Here is a 12,824-nt window from a genome sequence, read left to right on the forward strand (position 1 = left end):
ACAAGCACACACACATGCACACAAACATAAGCACACACACATGCACACATGCATACATACACATGCATACACACACGTGCATACGCAGAAGCACACATGCATACACACACATGCACACATGCACACACATAGTCACAGATTTAAATTTGTTCTTTGAGAATTCCACAGTGTACGTGATGTATTTTACTATTATCTAGCCTCCCCTTCCCCCTTCAACTTCCCCAATCTCCCCCAACATATCTTCCTCCAAGCTTCATGTCTCTCTCCTTTTTTAAATCCAATTAGTGCTGTGTTATGCATGGGTGTATGGCCATCTGCTAGATTATGGGCACCACCTAGATCACCCTCCCACCTCACAAAGTTGTCAGAACATTTGAAGGTAACAAAGTTTCTAAGAGTCAGAGGTCAGGGAAGACTGTTGTGAATCAGTGTCCTCTGGACATGACAGGGCCATCCCATTCATAAACTCACAGCATCCATGGTTACCTAACTAACACATGTCTGGTTACCTAACCAGGATCGGTGTTGTTACCTGCACAGGATCAAGCCAGTCAGCATCCAGCATGGATAGGGAGGCGCACACAAGGCCACCACCATCTTTACTGGTCATGCTAATATTTTGTGATGGAGAAATTTAAATCAGCATCCAAACCATGGTTAGCCAAGGTCATCAGAGAAACTTCCAAGATCACTAGAGGGGAAATGTTCTTTTCAGAGAGTGATCCTTGCCCACTAATGTCCCTGCCTGGGAATTTGTGTAGTTCCCTCATGAGGAGATGGTAAGAGGTTAGAAAGGATAACCTGGGTTGGGTGCTATGTTATCCTAAACACAGGCCAGGAGCTTGAAGAAAGTAGAGGTAGAGAGGCTGGCGGAGATCTATTATTGAATGTGTTCACTTGATCTATTCACCGTGATGTTTAGAAAGCTGACTGATGTTAATGAATGCTGGGCCGGTGTTATTAATTAAAACAGTAGCTGGCAGGATTGCAAGCTGGTACAACCACTCTGGAAATCAGTCTGGAGGTTCCTCAGAAAATTGGACATAGTACTACCTGAAGACCCAGCTATACCACTCTTGCGCATACACCCAAACATATAACAAGGACACATGCTCCACTATGTTCATAGCAGCCTTATTTATAATTGCCAGAAGCTGGAAAGAACCCAGATATCCTTCAACGGAGGAATGGATACAGAAAATGTGGTACATCTACACAATGGAGTACTACTCAGCTATTAAAAACAAAGACTTCGTGAAATTTATAGGCAAATGAATGGAACTAGAAAATATCATCCTGGGGGTTGGGGATTTAGATCAGTGGTAGAGCGCTTGCCTAGCAAGCACAAGGCCCTGGGTTCAGTCCTCAGCTCCGAAAAAAAGAAAAGAAAAAAAAAAAGAAGAAAATATCATCCTGAGTGAGGTAACCCAATCACAAAAGAACACACATGGTATGCACTCACTGATAAGTGGATATTAGCCCAAAAGCTTGGATTACCCAAGATACAATCCACAGACCACATGAAGCTCAAGATGAAGGATGACTAAAGTGTGGATGCTTCAGTCCTTCTTAGAAGGGGGAACAAAAATATTCATAGGAGGAGAGACAAAGTGTGGAGCAGAGACTGAAGGAAAGGCCATTCAGAGACTGCCCCACCTGGGGATCCAGCCCATATACATACAGCCACCAAATCAGACAATATTGCTGATGCCAAGAAGTGCATCCTGACAGGAGCCTGATATAACTGTCTTCTGAGAGGCTCTCCCAAAGCATGGCAATACAGAGGCGGACACCCGCAGCCAACCACTGAACTGAGAACAGGACCCCCATGGGAGGAGTTATAGAAAGGACTGAAGGAGCTGAAGGGGCTTGCAACCCCATAAGAACAACAATACCAACCAACCAGAGCTCCTAGGGACTAAACCACCACCCAAAGAGTACACATGGCCAGACTCATGGCTTCAGCTGCATATGTAGCAGAGGATGGCCTTGTTGGGCAACATTGGGAGGAGAAGTCCTTGGTCCTGCCAAGGCTTGACCCCCCCCCCTAGTGTAAGGGAATGTCAGGGCAGAAAGCGCGAAGGGGTGGGTGGTTGGGTGGGGGAACACCCTCATAGAAGAAGGGGGAGGAGAAAGAGATGGGGGGGTTATTGAAGGAAATTGGGAAAGGGGAACATTTGAAATGTAAATAAATTTTAAAAAATCCAATTTAAAAAAAGAAAAAAAAAACAGTAGCTGTCATTGATTAGTGATACTTGGGGTTAGAAGTCCATATTATGTACTAAAATGTGGAGGCAAGCACTCTAACCACTGAACTACCCCCACAGCCTCTCTATTTTTTGATGGGTGATGTCACAGATTCTGCGAACAAGAAGGCTCTTACCAAAGATTTGTCCCTTGATGTTAGGGTAGAACTGTGAATCAAAAATAAACCTGTTCTCATGATTACTTTCTCAGGCTGAAGTGTTGGAACCAGCAAGAGTAGCTGGGCTAAGATTGTAGCCAACCATTCAGAAGCAAGATGAGCCATCTACTTTCCCTGGTGTAAGTAGTCTCCCTGGGGAAGGATAGAGATCACGTGTATTCACTTGTCAGAGGGGGGTCGGATCCTTCTTATAGTGAGTGGGTTCTGGGTCTAAGAACTGACTCGGACCCAGAAATTGAGCGGTGACGGTCCACAAAAAAAACTGGATTGTGACTGCATATCTGTTTTTTGAATTATGTATATTTAATGATGTGTTTGTGGGTAGCCTACTTAAGTTCCCCTTAGGAACATCATGTTCTGTGAGTCATCCTCCCAATCTTTGGTAAGAGCCTTCTTGTTCGCAGAATCTGTGACATCACCCATCAAAAAATAGAGAGGCTGAGGGGGTAGTTCAGTGGTTAGAGTGCTTGCCTCCACTTACACGTGGACTCATGCACCACGCACACAGACATTTGCAGCTTATTAGAGTAGGTTTACTGACCTCAGAGGCATACACCTGTCCTCTGCTAGCTAATGTCTCTCAAAATGCACTCCCTGTACTAGCAAGAGTGGCACCACCCAGCTGGTATTTACTAAATTAATAACTCAGTACTGATGAGTGTGGTGAAAGGAAAAAGGGAAGGACACTAGCCTCCTTCATACCTTCAAGCGTCCATGCTATGGAGACCCTCATCCTACGTCCCCTCCCACCTGGATGGCGCTCCAATCCATTGAAAGCACATTCCACAATCCCCATCCACCCCGAGATCAAACCCAAGTCCTCATACTCACGAGACAGGCATTGTCACCAATTGGGAAATCTTCCCACCTAAGCCAGGCGACTCCACGGTTAACAACCTTCCTGGGCCTCTAATCTTAGAGAAAACTGCAGTCCTTAACTGTCTGCCCCTGCGTGGTGTGGGGCCCTGTGTTCCTCTTCTGGGCTGGGCCAATGAGAAGGGATTGGTTGGAAGAGGAACCAGGGAGCTACCTGGTGCTTAGGTGTTCCATAACTTTTTTTGTTTTGAAGACAGGGTTTCTCTGAGTGGCTCTGGCTTTCTGGACTCACTTACCTTCCTCTGCTGGGATTTAATATTCTGGGATTAAAGGTTTGCACTGCCACCATTGCCACCACTGCCACCACCACCATTGCTGTCTGGCGTTCCACATGTTGACAGTGGTCATGGAGGCACAACTGTGCACATCTTCCAAATGCCTTCCAGTGCACACTTCAAGTGGCTAAACTTTTATGTAAAATATACCTCAATACAGATTGATTTAAAGAAATGATCTATCCCAAGCAATACTATCTGTAATGTCACCCGCTGGAGACATTTTTTGTGTGTGTCAAAAGTATTTGGAATTAAACACACGCTAGAAAAATTTTGAGTTGTCAACCATACCTAAAATTTTGATGTTTTCGCCTTGGTATATGTTTCACGGTACCTTCTGTGGGGTTTTAACAGAGAACCAATATGAGAAAAACTATTATCCACCTGTGTCCTTCAATCCATCCTGTCAGTGCACACAATCAAAAGGAAAATGATACATTCTGTCTCCCATATCCTTGCAAGTAGATAATTTGGAACAAAAGCCCCACAAATCTCTCCTCATCCTTCCAATATTGTGATCTCTTTTAAAGATGATTTTACACACACACACACACACACACACACACACACACACACACACACACACCCCAGCTCCTGGTTTTGATCCCCCAGTACTGCATAAAACAGACTTTGGGGCACATACCTGTAATCCTAGCACAGGAGGGGCAGGTAAAAAGATCAGAAGTTCAAGGTCTACACAGCAAGAAACAGACCAGCCTGGACTAGAGATGCTCCCCTCAGACAACAGAAGGAGAGTTCGCATGTGCCTTCTGGTTCTAGTCTGTATCACTTCATAAACACAACAAAAGCTAATGGTGGTTGTGCTGCCCCGATGGCATTAACTAATCTTGATTATTTCCTAAAGCTCCATGTTGAAACACTTTAGTTGGGAGAAGTTTATCCTCTTAGTGTCTCACTGTATGAATTAAACTTCAGCATGAGACTCAGAGGAAACACACCTCAGTGACCCATAGCTGGTGTCCACTGCTGGATACGGATTGGCATTCATCATTGGTGATCCGTAACACATCATGTCTTACTAGAGGCAGGACAGCTGGGGATCATGGCACAAGCAGACTCCAGACTTGAGATGCAGAACGCTCAGAACGGTTTGCACAGAGCAGAGATAGTTGCTGGATGATTGCTGGGTGTCCATGAGGGAGGGAACAGATGCTGTGGTAGTCTGAGGCAAGCATATCCTCTACAAAGCCTCAAGTCTTAGGAGTGGAAGTAGGCAATGTCTCTTTTTTCCCCATGTCTCTAGGATCTACCTGGCACCAGGTACACAAGAGGGACTCAAGAGCCAGTGTCTGAGTTAATGCTGCTAACATCCTGTATGGCAAAGGTGCTTTTGGGGGTAGTAAGTGCCATCGTGCTATTCTTCCTTATAGGTAAATTATTCTGTTTTTAGTTCTTAGTTAGAAGCAAGCAAGCAAGCGTCTCGTGTCTGCCAAGGAGACTAGCCAGGGGCTTTTCCTTGCTACTCATGGACTGTCCCCAAGTTCATTTGTAATGTACGTGACATAACTTTCCAAAATAAGAGAGGGGAGTTACGCAGCTTAAGATTTTTTTTCACATGACAAATGCTATTTTTGCAGCATTTGAAATGGCAGCCTGCACCCCATCAAACACCTGCTGTGCTCCTATGAACCAGTAGTAAACAAGCCATCTACCCACCAGAAATAGCCAGAAGAACCAAGAGCCAAGTGGGGATGCCTTGGGCAGTACTGGAGAGGCTGAGTTTAAATAGGTTTCCCAATGCAACAGGCATGAGGAAACATGACTGAGGTCCTTCCATTCTCACCTAATCCTTCTATCAACGCCCTGAAGAAAGAGCATTACAGAAGAGAAACTGAGTCTGGGAGGTTCAGCTCCCCTGGTCCCCAGCACACTTGACTGTGGGTTCTACTGTGCATCAGAACTGCTGTGGCCTGAGTATCCCCCTTCCCCCCAGCTTTCCTGAGATGGCTCCCTGGCCATCTGTCTCTTGATGATACCTAAACTTTGAGCTTCCAACCTTTTTTTTGTTCCTTCAGAGCTGAGGACCGAACTCAGGGCCTTGCGCTTGCTAGGCAAGCTCTCTATCACTGAGCTAAATCCCCAACCCCTAGCTTCCAACCGTTTTATGCTTGAGCATGACACAGGTTTACTGGTGGTTGTGTGTCGGGCCCTGGGCCATGTGTTGATGATCCCTCCCCTCTCAGAGCTCAGAAAGTGACCTGCACGTGGGAGGGCTAGACCAGAATGGTGTAAGCCAGCCTTCTGTCTGTGGTTCTGGGCAGGTACCACCAGCTTCACTTGGGAGGTACCCGCACTCTCCATTTGACTGCCCAGGGTATCCCGAGTAGCTCTGTGGTAGTCCACCGAGAGATGTTCTCCTCTCAGCACAGGGGCAAGGCAATGGGCCGAGAGAGGTTGTTGTGTGAAGGTCGCACAGGTATCTACTGCACTGTGCAGCCCCTCTGCCCTCACTGCCAGCCTCGGGGTGTTCTCTTATCCCACTTGCCTGTTTTCCACCTGGCAGCATCTGTTGTGGACAGATGCATTCTCAGACATACGCATGCAGAAAATGATGGCATCTCATCTCTGCATCTCATCCCCAATTTCTGCTTTGAGCCTGCATTTCCACCAGGATAATGGGAACTCAATCTTATCAGTTTAAGTGTCTGATCCCTTTCCCTGGAGGGACTTAAATGGTCACAAGGCATCAGGGCTGGGAGCCTACTTGGTCTTCATATCACCTGTCCTGACATTCACTAGCTGTTGCAGTAAAAATAAAAAAGGCCAGAGTTGTGACCAGTTCCCACATGTACTGCTTCGAGATTTCTCTCCTGGGCTCCCTCTCACTGAGGTGGTCTGCAAACCATTCCAGCGAGGCCCCCTGCCACGCCACCCTCACTTACAGCTCCCTTGTCGGGTTGCCACCACGCCAGGCATACACATCCCAATTCTGTGGCGGGCCTGGTGCGTCCCACCACCATACTCTCTTGAACTCAATTAAGTCGCCACATGAAAGAACACACCACGAAAAAACCTCTGATCCAACTGATAAGATATAATTTGCCCATCTAGACAGCACACAATCCTGTACACACCCAGCCCTTAAAAGTAGTCATAACAACCTGTATCTACGTGCAGAGAAGAATCCTAACATCTGCCGCCATGTTCTCCCAGCTCCTCCTCCTTGCTCTCGCTCTTCTCCCCTGCTTCTCTCTCCCTTCTAAAACCTGTGTTCCCACCTCCCTTCCTTCTTGTCCAACCACAGGCCCCGTTTTATCCTGTCTGCCTTCACCCGCATAACGACATCAACTTACAACTAGCCTTCCCTAAGAGTCCTTCGTTTTCATCAACCAAGGCAAAGCCTGAGACAAGGGACTGCTATGGACGGGTGAGTGGTTTGCTCACTGCTCAAAATCTGTCCAGAGGAGGGTGAGTGCTGGGCTTTCTAAGGCTTGGATAAAGGTGTCTCAGCATCAAGGAACCACCCAGCAACACAGCTCTAAAGAATGGGCTCAATAAGAGTGCCTTTCTGATTTGTACAAGGTCACCTTAGAGGTTCATCTGGTCCTGCTGGTGTCCCTGTCTCTGCTTGAGTGGCTCTCTCTGGCTTGTTGCATATAGGCTCAGCATATGCCTCTGGGAAATGTGGGCTAGGCTCTTATATCAGATACCATACTGTAACTGGCTTTCTGTTGGGTTGGCTTTGTGTTTTTTGTTTGTTTGTTTGTTTGTTTTTGCTTTTTTTTTTTGAGACCCGGTCTCATTCTGCAGCCCCGGGGACTAGCCTGGAACTCACCATGTCCCTGCAGGCTCACTTTCAGTTCTTATACAGAGAATGATAACCTCTTTTCTCAACCTCTTAAGGGCTCTGAGTAAAAGCATGAGTCACAACGCCCCAGTAGCTTGAGTTTACCTGTATCCTTACAGCTCTGCCCAGCACGGGGTCGTAGACCCTCCGCGCCAGGCACAGGTCACCACTGTGCCTTCTTCATTCCCCTTCTTCAGCTCTGGGAGACCCCGGTTCCCCTGTGCTCCCGCGCTCAAGATCTTCTCCCCACTTCTGTCTAGCCGAGCTCTTCCCAGTGTCCCTAAAAACGTGCCAGACATAGGTAAGCTCTTCCTTTTCGGCTTTCTGCCTGGGACACAGCACTTCCGTGTGCTGTGAGCTGGAGTGAAAGGGAAAGAGGCTAAGATCCTTTAACACTCGTGGGCCAAGTGGGTGTGGTGTGGTTTCGCAACTCCACCTCCTCCTAGCTTGAAAAAGACCCCATATTTCTGCTTCCCCAGCCCAGCCCAGAGGCCTCTCTTGCTTCTAGGGGCTTTCCATTCCTGACTAGTTGTGGGATCCCCTCCAGGGAGCCTAGCTCTGCTCTCAAGGTTGTGGAGAAGGTGGTTTGGCAAATCATGAGCCCTCTTGACTCTCCATCCTGAGCACTCCAGGCCGGAAGGTGTTCACTATCTCCAGATTTCAGTAAAAGCCCACTTCGTTCGGCTCTATTACTGACATCTCTTTCCATTAAACTGAACAGCAGGTTAGGTAGATGGTTCTTGGGTGTTTGCTTGCCAAAGGCGATTGTGGTTAAAAACAACAATAACAAAAATTTAAACCATTGCCTTTAGCTGAGCCTAGTGGAAGTGATGCAATTGGAGGCCTGAGGCTCTGTGGCGAGTTCAAGGCCAGTCCCAGCCTGCAAAATCCAAAGTGGCTGGGGCCCAGCACACACACACACACACACACACACACACACACACACACACACACACACACACACACACAAGTACCAGCTCAGTTCCCAAGGCCATCAACAAACAAAAATCCAAGAAATACCATTCTTAACACAGTGGTAAAAAAAAAATTATGTTAGGAAAGTTCTAGAAAGAAATATTTAGAGGCCTATGGTGTTTGAATGTATATTTGTATGCTTAGTCTCCAGTTGGTGAACTGTAGGATGACGTCATTATGCATCAGGGCAGGTCCAGGATAAGGCGAAGCCTATCACTGGATGAGAAGGAAGGACAGGCGGAGGGTGGGGTCCTCTAGGAAGCAGGGAGGAGGAGAATCTAGGGAGACCAAGTGGAGACTACGGAGGAGGATGGTTCAGATTTAGGTGAACTACATCGATTTTATCTGGTCTAGATGGGCGGTTTCTAGCTTTATCAATTGGCAGTGAATTTATTGTGTGGATGAATTGTGGATTGAGAATTTAACATGTAAATCTAATTGCTAAATTACAAATTTCTGGAACGTTGATTTTACCAGGCTAAAGGGGACGGTGTGAAAGAAATGACTGAGAAGCAGCTGGAGCGTGCGGATTTGGTTCTGTTGCCGGCGCGGGGTGAGAATGTACAGTGCCCACAGAAAGAGGTGTGTGTGTGTGTGTGTGTGTGTGTGTGTGTGTGTGTGTGTGTATGTGTGTGTGTGTGTGTGTGTGTGTGTGTGTGTCTGTGTGTGTGTGTGTGCATGTGTGTCTGTCTGTCTGTCTGTCTGTGTGAGGCGTGGTAACTACCGCCTAGGAGACTAAAAGGGAGACATCCTGGAGTGGGCGGCCTGTGGACCACATGGCAGAGAGCAAATGGATCCGGCTCTGGGGAATGGATAGAAAATGTTCCATTTTAACTTTCACAACAGTGAACTGGCATGGAACAATTAGGAAGTGTCCTATTGGAGGTCCTGATGGAGGAGGTGTGTCACTGGGGAGGAGGTGGACTTTGATGTTTCAAAATCTGAAGCCAGGCCAACCCCTAAGCCCCCTTGCTGGACATCAGGATGGCTACACCTCAGCTACTTCGTCAGCACTGGCACTATGTGTGCCTGCATGCCACCATGCTTCCCAGCCAGGTAATGGACTAAACCTCGGACACTTGATCCTGGTGTCTCTTCACAGCCACAGAACAATAATTAAGACAAGACCTGGTTTACATTCAAAGTGGAAAAAAATTTTAATGCCATGGTGAAATATAATATATATTAATGTTCTAATATATACGCCTTTATTTGCAGTTTACATTACCTATCTATTTAATGAAAGAATGAAAACCAGAAACGAAGACCATAAGGATTCTTTTTTTCGATATTATTAAAGTGCATACCTTTTTATATTGTGGCACCATTGAGACAGCGTTCACATTTTTATTATAACCAATAGCAAAATATCCTATATTCCTCATTATAGACTTCATAGAATCAATAGATTCTTATAGAATATTCTTGTGACTTTTTGAGGCCTTGGATATTAGTGTATGGCTGCAATTGATGAGTGGGTATAACAGTGTATCAATTCTTGTTAATATGTTTGTTTATCAAGCAAGGCAAAATAGTGAAGAACCTTTATTCTAAACTACTTTGCTGAGCTGGATAATCGTTTCTGACACACTGAAAAAGGGTGTTACACTATTCCCAAATCAATAGTTACAATGTAACACATGGCTAAGTTTAACCTGTAGTCCTTCCTTGTTAATGTTGTTGTTGATGGTGGTGGTGGTTGTTGGTTGGTTGGTGTTTTGTTTTGTTTGGGTTTTTGTTGTTGTTGTTGTTGTTGTTTTGAGACAAGGTTTCACTGAGTAGCCTTGGCTGTCCTGGAACTCAGTTCATAGACCAGGTTAGCCTAGAACTCACAGAGATCCACCTGCTTCTGCCTCCCCTGTGCTGGGACTTAAAGCTGTGTACGGCTGCAGCCACCACCTGGCTAACCCACAGTCTTAACAGATGTACACAAAAGGTAAGACTAAGGCTAGACACTCCACAAAGCAAGGTCCCAGCCAAAGTTTACAAGTCACTGACGGATTTCTACAGTGCAAATATTCAACACCCTGACACGATGTGCACGGACACTGTCCATTCAGAACTTCAAGAACAGTTAAGAAAATGCAGTTGAATGGTTAAGACGTGTTACATTTTGAGCATTTTTCCCCCTCTTGTTGTATTGTGAATTATAAGCTTGTGCAATTATCTCCCACAGTGGCTGTGCTGACCTCATGGTTCAAATGTAACAGCTGGCTGTCTCACACACCACTGCCAGGCTTAGGCAATTACTGGCTTCCGCAGTGGGAGACTGACAGGAGAGCAGCAGGAAAAGAGAGGTTGGACTCTCCTCTCTTCTAGGGTATCTTCTGCAGCTCTCTCCATTCCGAGGCTATCTCCCAGAGCTCCAGGCTCCCCCAGCACTCGTACACTAAAGGCTCTTGGCTTGCCACTCCATAAACCACTGGTGTATCTCCACCCCCTTTGCAAATAGCCCTCTCCTCATTTGGTTATCCTGTTCTTTTTGAATGTGCAGCCTTTGCCTGCTCAGGGTGGCTCCCCTGGTCACCTCTAATATGCTTGCTTCTTCCCACACTTTACTGTCATGTATTTAAGGACATTAGCCCACACCTCTGAATCTCAGTTCTGAGGATTGGGTCTGAGCAGTGGGATATTGTTTTACAATATTAATCAGTTTTTGTTTTATTTCTGTTTTTTTTTTTCTGCTGCTAAGCTATGCCTCCTTAGGGATGGGTTTGCAGCAGAATTGAGGAGAAGTTTTTTGAGTTTGATAATCCAACACTCTGCAGGGATGGGGCAAGGAAAACCTAAGGAGTCAGAGCCAAACAACCTCTTATCTGGGCCACTGATGTGTGATGGCTCCCTACCCCCAGCCAGAACTCCTGGAAGTGTGGATGTTCAACGTGCTGAGAGTTAATGGTTCCAGCTGACTCCGTGGGACTCTATAGCTGCCCCCTGAGGGTCTGCTATTGTGGCGTGGTCAAGGACAGGAACTCAGAATGGTTGAACAGGAAGGGCTAGTGATGATCATCAAAGACCAAGTGTTGATGTGCCCCTGTGAATGGGGAAACAGATAAGAATGGGGTCCAGGGGGGTTGGGGATTTAGTTCAGTGGTAGAGCGCTTGCCTAGCAAGCGCAAGGCCCTGGGTTCGGTCCCCAGCTCCGAAAAAAAAAAAGAATGGGGTCCAGGGCTCCCAGCCCAATGTCTTGGTGCTGAACACACACACACACACACACACACACACACACACACACACACACACACACAGCTCCACTTAGCCTCAGCAGAAAAAGAGAGGGAATTCTGACCCGGGTGACACCTACATGTGACACATGCTTTTTTTTTTTTTTTTTTTTTTTTTTTTTTTTTTTTTTTTTTTTTTATATTTTTATTTATTTATTTTTTTTTTATTAACTTGAGTATTTATGTACATTTGGCAAACATCCCCTTCCTCCCCCTTCCTTATGGGGTGTTCCTCCCCACCTCCCCCCATTGCCGGCCCCCGACAGTCTAGTTCACTGGGGGTTCAGTCTTAGCAGGACCCAGGGCCCTTCCACTGGTGCTCTTACTAGGATATTCATTGCTACCTATGAGGTCAGAGTCCAGGGTCAGTCCATGTATAGTCTTTAGGTAGTGGCTTAGTCCCTGGAAGCTCTGGTTGCTTGGCATTGTTGTACATATGGAGTCTCAAGCCCCTTCAAGCTCTTCCAGTTCACTCTCTGATTCCTTCAACGGGTCCTGTTCTCAGTTCAGTGGTTTGCTGCTGGCATTGCCTTGTTTTAAGGTATTCTGCTGTGTCATAGGTTGACTCCACATCCGCTCCTGTCGGTTGCACTTTTTTATCCATTTGCTCCAATTGGGTGGTTTCTATATGTATGGGGCCATGTGGGGCAGGCTCTGAATGGGTGTTCCTTCAGTCTCTGTTTTAATTCCTTTGCCTCTCTCTTCCTGCCAAGGGTATTCTTGTTCCTTTAAAGAAGGAGTGAAGTTTTCACATTTTGATCATCCGGTTTGAAGTTTCATTTGTTTATATTACCAGGGTAATTCACATTTAGCTTGGTTAGCCACTTATCAGGTGAGTGTGTCAATTATGTATGTCTTTTCTGTGATTGGTTATACCACCTCAATGATATTTTCTTCTGGTTCTAAATCTATTTGCCCAATGAATTTATAAAGTCGTTATTTTTGATAGCTGAGTAATATTCCATTGTGTAGATGTGTACCACATTTTCTGTATCCATTCCTCTGTTGAAGGGCATCTGGTTCTTTCCAGCTCTGTCATTATAATAAGTACAATAAATATAGTGGAGCACTTCTTGTCTTTTTATATGTTAGCATTTTTGGCATATACCATGAGAGTATGAAGGATCCTCAGGCAGTCTAATGTCCATTTTCTGATGAAACTCAGACTGGATTTCCCAGGAATGGTTGTACCAGTCTGCAATCCAACCAAATAATGGAGCATGTAACTGGAACGGCATGAT

Source organism: Rattus rattus, chromosome 2, assembly GCF_011064425.1.
Source record: "Rattus rattus isolate New Zealand chromosome 2, Rrattus_CSIRO_v1, whole genome shotgun sequence".
NCBI lineage: Eukaryota > Metazoa > Chordata > Mammalia > Rodentia > Muridae > Rattus > Rattus rattus.